Consider the following 8,013-nt stretch of genomic DNA (forward strand, 5'->3'; position numbering starts at 1 on the left):
CTTGCCTTTTTGGGGGTGGTGAATCCAAGTGCTTCCACTGCATTGACTGGACTTTGGTCTCTGGATCATAGTGATGGACCCAGGTTTCAGTCTTTTGAAAAACTTTGACACATCTTCTTGGCACATCTCCAAATTCATCCTCAAGCACTCGACGCGTTTTCGCTTCTGGAATGGTGTGAGCAACCTGGGAATCCATCTGGCAGACACCTTATGCATATGCAAATGGTCATGAATGATAGTTTCCACAGACCCTGTAGTAATCTTGACATCTTGGGCTATTTGGCGAATAGTAATGCGCCGATCTTCTAAAGTGGCAGCCTCAACTTGACGGACAGATGCCTCATCAATGGCAGAAGGGGGGGCGACCAGATCTGGGAGCTGTTTCCACAGACTTCCGGCCATGTTTGAATTCACGATGCCAGCGTTTTACAAGGTCATATGATGGAGCATTATCACCATAAGTTTCTTTCATTTCACCAAAAGTCTCCTGTGGTGTGCGTCCTTTCAAATACAAAAACCGGATCACTGCTCGACCTTCAACAGGCTCCATTTCACACCTGACTCAGTTCAAACACCTGTAAAACAGAAACCACAATTAGTTCAGAGCTGCAATTTGCCACATAACTCGTAGAGCTATAAATCATTGCACCTGCAAAATTTCAGCTAGATCAGACACATGGAAGTGGGCAGGGGCATTACTTATTGCACGCCCCTCGTAAAAGATAAGTGGTAAAATACAATGATTTATTTGAAATAAATACAATAAAATAAATCATGCAACAATAGAAAAAACGAACCTTTAATGTTCAATAGGGGCTTAAAAATGATACTTTAATTCACGCAGATTACGTTTTTATTATCAAAGAGACAATTCTCTATCGATTATTATATTAAACCTAATAGTAGAGATATCAAAACTATATATAATAAATTTTATATATAATTCTCTTTATTTTATATACAGGATGTCCATGAAGTCTTTTCATAAATTAAAATAATAAAAATAGTAATGTGCTTTCGCTTAGAGGGTTACACTTTTATGGCAGTTGATTCAGAAGTCGCCATCCATTAGCAAAATATCTAGAATCTATATATTAATATGAGGGCGTCTGCGTTATTTTGTATCAAACTTACATCTATTTTCTTCAAAGTGACTGCCCTTTAATTGTCATGATCTTCCAATTCTTGTAATAAATAATTTTCCCAAGAATTTATCATAAGTTTTTATTTCAGTTTCGATAATAGCTGATGGCACTCAACTCAAGTATTTTTTTATAAATAATTTTACCAAAAATTCTTCATAAGTTTTGGTTTCGGTTTCGATTATAGCCGAAGGAATTATATTTATGAGGAATTATATATATATATATATATATATATATATATATATATATATAAACTGAAACCAAAACTAATGAATGGAAACTGAAACCAAAACTAATGAACCAAAAAGGTATATATATATATATATATATATATATATATATATATATATATATATATATATATACCTTTTTGGTTCATTAGTTTTTGAAATATATATATATATATATATATATATACCTTTTTGGTTCATTAGTTTTGGTTTCAGTTTCGATTCAAGCTGATGCATCCAAGTTTTTATTAATATTGTTTTTAATATTTTAAAGAGCTTTATCGATACCCTTTTATATACAAAGACCGTAACTTCTCATCGGTCTTGTGGAAAGGTCTATGCGTCTTTTCGTCTAGGTTTACGGTTGTATCTGTGGAGTCTACTTCATATATGTTGGTGCAAATTGTTATTCTAAATCCTAACTCGTGGAATGTCTTGTATTTTCCAAGCGATCTTAATTTTCTGTTATCGAATAATTCTGGAAAATTTAAAAGCAAAAAGAAGAATGTCACCTGTCAAGAGGTGCTGCATTAAAGGTGTAAATTAAATATTGTTTCTAACAATGTTTTTTTTTATTATTTGTATTGCACAATGTGGCATATTATTAGTTTTATCTATTTATTAGTATTTATTGATTTATTTCATTTCGGCCAGTTCTATATATGAAATACAATTGCCACTGTTTTATAGAAATCTTAATAAACATACATTTACTGCGTGTTATTCCTTTTTTCTATCAAGCTATCCGAAAAAAAAATATAAGTTTTATCAAAGCATATTTGTTGATTAAATAAATTTGTCATTTTGTGGAATGTCTACGTGCCCTGGTAGTTAATAAAATATAATATTAGACTATTTACAATGGAGATAACTTTAGAAATCACGGGTGTACAAAATATAAAGTCCCTATATATTTTTTTATTTTTTTATAAAATTAGTGTGTAATGTTGGATCATACTAATGTATCATACTTGACCTTGGTTTAAATTATAATTGGTGTGTTATATTTGTTTATACATAAGATTTTGTTTGATGTGAAGTTGTTCTGTTTTATTTTCTTTTATTTTGTATTTATTATTCATTATTTACTAGCGGGACCTGTAGAAATTCCACAGGGGACTCATTCGTATGTAATATATTGATGTTGGCATTCTGTAGATGTTCAGTGTAAATGGGGACGCTCTGATATTAAAACTGCAAAAGTATTTATCTAAGCTTGCACGAACTCCCGGTAAAACCCGGTTGTAAAGTATGCTTAATATGATATTTTAATTCTTGCAGATTTCGTATATATTATTATAGAGTTAATGTTCCATCGATTTTTATATGTTATAAAGTTGCGATTTTAAAAATAAAAAATATATATATCCATATGACATGAGTGCATTAGCTGGAATCGAAACCGAAATAAAAACTTATAAAAAATATGTATATGTATATATATATATATATATATATATATATATATATATATATATATAACTTGAGTTCCTTCAGCCATAATCGAAACCGAAACCAAAAGTTATGAAAAATTCTTGATAACATTATTTATTAAAAAAAATAGATGACTTAAGTGCCATCAGCTATAGTCGAAACCGAAACCAAAACTTATGAAGAATTATTGATATTATTTATGACCAGAAATAACATAACAATTAAATTTATGACCAGAAATAACATAACAATTAAACGATCCGAACGTAAGCGTGACACACAAAAGACCACACACGCTATCGTATTAATATATAGACTACTTATTTTAAATCCTAGCTCGTGTGATGTCTGGATTAATATTTTTTTTAGTTTATCTAGGCCAATACCGTTGCAATCACATGAGAGGTAGTGTCTGTTATCTCTATAAAGGCCGAGTAAGTGATCTGAGGATTTATTGTTGAGTATCTCTAGTAGAAATCAGCACTATCGTAAACCCATTGCTACATCAAATAGGTTTTCCGGATTGGACTATTTTACCCAGGCATTTTCTTCGTAGAATAAGAGGATTTGCCTAGTATGCATGATAATAATAGTCTCTATTTCTAGGTTACTAACGCTTTGGATGCAAAACTCAATGCTTTTTCTATGGTGTCTCTTGCAACTGGCCAACACTATTTTAGCTTGTTGGTGGGTTTATGAGTCTGCATGATGGATTATTGGTGAAATTTTCTTTATGATCCTTCAAAGTTACAAAGGCTAGGCGATTCGTTCTATCTTCAATGCGCAGTTTCGTAGCATCTGTGTTTCTAGATCTAAGTTGTTAAAAATAGATAAAAAAAGAAAAAGAAAATAAATCAATAATAAAATTTAAGAGCTAGATAATTTATTAAGAGTTCGATAAATGAATGTCATAGACTCAAATATATAAAAGTATATATATTGGTTAAGTGAATTTTTATAGGTTGAGAAAAATCTTTGATTAAGGTCTAGATTATTGCTTTACTGGCCAATCCTATTTAGCTTTTTGGTGGGTTTATGAGTTTGCATGAAAATTAATATGAATTATATGGAAGAACACTCGCTATAAAGTAAGTGAAAATATTATATATATATATATATATATATATATATTCGCAATGAGGTGAAAATGTTTACATAGAATGGGATGATATATTGAAAGATACATAGATAATAAAATTTGATAGAAATAAAATAAATAAACAAATAAAATTTTAATCAAAGAGCTAGATAAATAAATACCATTTTCTAAAAAAATAGAAACAAACTTAAATATAAAAAACTGAAGAACAGAAAAAACTAAAAAAAGAATTAATATAGGTTAAGTGAGTTTTATAGGTAAATATTCATTTACAAAAGCCCCGATATTATAATTCAGTAAATTTAACAGAAGCTCTCTGTTATTTTTACCAATGTTTTTTAAAAGAAAAATGCTGCTAAGTAAAAAATAATGTATACAAACACAAACATACAGACACATACACACATATATGTATATATACACATATATATGTATATATATACACATACATACACGTATGGATATACACACACATATGTATATGTATATATACACACATACTTACACATATGTATATACAAACAAATGTATATGTTGTATATATATATATATATATATATATATATATATATATATATACATACACAACATGTGCCTATCTCTATTCTATAGAAGCCAGGCGCGAACGCAGACCCCACAATTTTATTATACTATCCCTATTTAAGTTAAAACATACTTATCATATTCTTATGTACATCTATATCAAAAACACTTGTAAACTTTTTTTTATTTTTAATAATAATATTATATATATATATATTGTTTTAGCATTTACTTCGGCTGTACTCACAAAGAATTAATCTATTATAAGAAATCCACATCCATATATGCTTTTGTTTACAATGAACTGGTAATTTCTCACGAGAATGAAACACAAATGTATTTGTGTAGCTCACTTTCCGTCAGCATATTTTACAGTATATGTATCTAGTTAGCTCTCTCATTCACTCTTTCTCTTTTTCTCTTTTTATCTCTCTCTCATATATATATACATATATGTGTGTGTGTGTGTGTGTGTGTGTGTGTGTGTGTGTGTGTGTGTGTAAAGAGCGACAGAGAGAGAGAAGCAAATACCGTTAAAATAAATAGAGCACTACTGCGTAATTTTCAAGCAAAATATCTTTATTTTTAGAGATGTTTGCCTAAATACACATTATATATATATATATATATATATATATATATATATATATATATAGAGAGAGAGAGAGAGAGAGAGAGAGAGAGAGAGAGAGAGAGATAGAGAGAGAGATAGAGAAAGAGATAGAGATAGAGAAAGAGAGAGTGAATGAAATATATGGGTAGACCAATAAACTTACTAATAAATGATACTTCTCCAATACACTATTTTTTATTATTCCATTCTTATTGATTTTCTTTTTACAACTACTACCTTTGTTTCTCTGTTTCTCTTCCTTTTTCAATGTTCCCAGCTCAGCTCTTCTCTCTCTCTCTCTCTCTCTCTCTCTCTCTCCCCCCTCTCTCTCTCCCTCTCTTTCGCCGACGACGACTCTTATGTTGTGGACCACGTAATTGTAGGTGTCAAGTTAACTGATCTTGCCTATCCAAACCTGGGGACCATTCGATGATTGCTGCGCAAAATCCTAAGGGAAGACAGAGCCACTTGGGAAATGCAAAAGGGAGAAAGTACTTAATGTCGACGACGAAAAAACGACGAAATTGGACAAGACAGAAATGACAATGACACCTGACCACATCAAGCAACGGCAGTTGGGGACACATCGGGCTTCGCATGAAGTAAGTAGAATTGCCTCTGGACAGACGAAGGAAATAACGGAAACTGCATAGAGTAACCAACCATCAGTGAAAGAAAAGTTATATCAAAGAAACACACACACACACACACACACACACACGCATATATATATATACATATATATATATATATATATGTATATATATATGTATGTGTGTGTGCATATATATTTATGTATGTATTATGTTGTGTATCCACATAAAATATTATAAGGAGGTATTTTCTTCAATAGTGCTCAATATTTGAATAGATCTAGGTAGTAAGTTACGAAAATATATTTATGGCAGTTAAGCTAACAGTGGCTTCATAGTTTATCCCGAAAGGAATCGCAAGAATAAAGTTTGAGTCTAATAATTCCTTACGAGGATGAAACGCGAAAGCCTCTGTGTAGATTAATTGTCATAAATATAGATTTATAGCTTCGAGTTTCAAACCTGGCTTGAGGTAGTTGCAAGTCTAGCTGCACTGATGAGCTATAGAAACAGTACTGTATGTGGATGACTATAAATGCTCCCTATCTCTGGCTGAGCATATTGGGAAGTGATAAACAAACTACCATTAGCATATTAAGCGATGATCTTTGTTTAAAACAAATGGAGCTTAGGCGTTTAGACAATGTTTGAACATTGTTAATTTCAAACCTGGTTTGAGATAGTTGCTAGTCTAGCCGCACGGATGAGCTGTGATACAGGGAAATAGTGTTGCATGTAGATGACTATATATAAAAATTGTAAACAATTCAAATATCGCAAACACATTCATATCATTTTATTTGATATATGGTACGTCTTACACATGTTTCGTTGTATTGTATACCAAGCAACTTATCAGAGAATTGTTATATATATATATATATATATATATATATATATATATATATATATACTTTGTCTATTTCGTTTTTCTTTTTTTCTCTCCTACCTATGTTTTTCATGTTTCTCCTTTTTACTTCCATTTTCATCTTTTCTTCTGTATTCCCCGTTGTCAACCTTTGTTAATGCCCTCGTTTCTCATCGTCATGCTCTTTAATAATCCCCATTCATTTGTCCTATTTTTTCAAGTCGGTATTTTATCTTTGTACACAGATATATCATGTTCTAATACCAGTTGTTCTCCTTTTCTAATGAGAACCATTCAGTTTCGAAATACCATTGCCTAAAGAAGTTTTTTTCATTTTACCCTCATTTTTGTCCTTATTGACTTGATGGTTTAAGAACACAATACCGCGAGGCTGCTTGCAGGATGGCAATAACATTCAAGTTTTCAAGTCCAATGTAAACAAGTTCTTATTGAGCTGTTCTTTTAAATGGTCAAATTATGCCCAATCGCTACTATTACAAATCATCGAAGTACTGTCTCATCTGACATTCATTAATCCTTATCCTCGAGCGGACTATGGGCCTTGCTAAGAGATGGCTATCTAATAAAATAAAAAAACGGGTTAAGAAAAGGGGGAAATAATGATTAAAACTCTACAGCCGAATTCAAAATAGTGATCCACACTATGTAAATCTATCTTTTATATATCTATAAAAGTGAAAGTGTCTGTCTGTCTGTCTGTCTGTCTGTGTATCTGTGTGTCTGTGTGTGTACATTTCCCTACGCAACAACTCTGTCAATTTAAAGTCTACAGACTCGAAATTTGATATACAGGGTACTAAGATTTGGGAAAATCGATATGATTGGTTTTCGGGCAGAAATTTGGCGATTAAGGGGTCAAAGTTCAACGATTTGACCTTTGAGAACTCTACCAAACTCCTCCGACAATTTTCGGTCTAAACACTTGAAAATTTAGATATAGGTTCATTGGACACGTATCTAACTTAATAACTTGATTTGAGTCCAAAACAATAAATTTTAAGGGGTCATAATAGGGGTCAAATTAAAAAAAAATGACCACTTTTTTTTTGCTCAACATACATCTCTAAATACCCGGGCAACGCCGGGCACGCATGCTAGTATATCCATAAGAGTGAACGTGTCTCTATTTGTGTATGTGTGTCTGTGTGTGTACATTTCTCTACGCAATAACTCTATCAATTTTCAGTCTACAGACTCGAAATACTAAGATTTGGGAAAATCTTTGTGATCGGTTTTTGGCCAGAAATTTGGCTGTTAAGGGATCAAAGTTAAACGATGTGACCTTTGAAAACTCTACCAAACTCCGCCGTCAATTTTTGGTCTAAACTCTTAAAATTTTAGATATAGGTTCATTGGACATGAATCTAACTTAATAACTTGTGTTGAGCTCAAAACAATAAATTTTAAGGGGTCATAATAGGGGTCAAAGTTTTAAAAAAAATGACCTCTGTGGTCTCTACCAAATTA

The sequence above is a fragment of the Euprymna scolopes genome, chromosome 2 (genome assembly GCF_053919585.1).
Source record: "Euprymna scolopes isolate OS-2025 chromosome 2, ASM5391958v1, whole genome shotgun sequence".
In the NCBI taxonomy this organism is placed as follows: Eukaryota; Metazoa; Mollusca; class Cephalopoda; order Sepiida; family Sepiolidae; genus Euprymna; species Euprymna scolopes.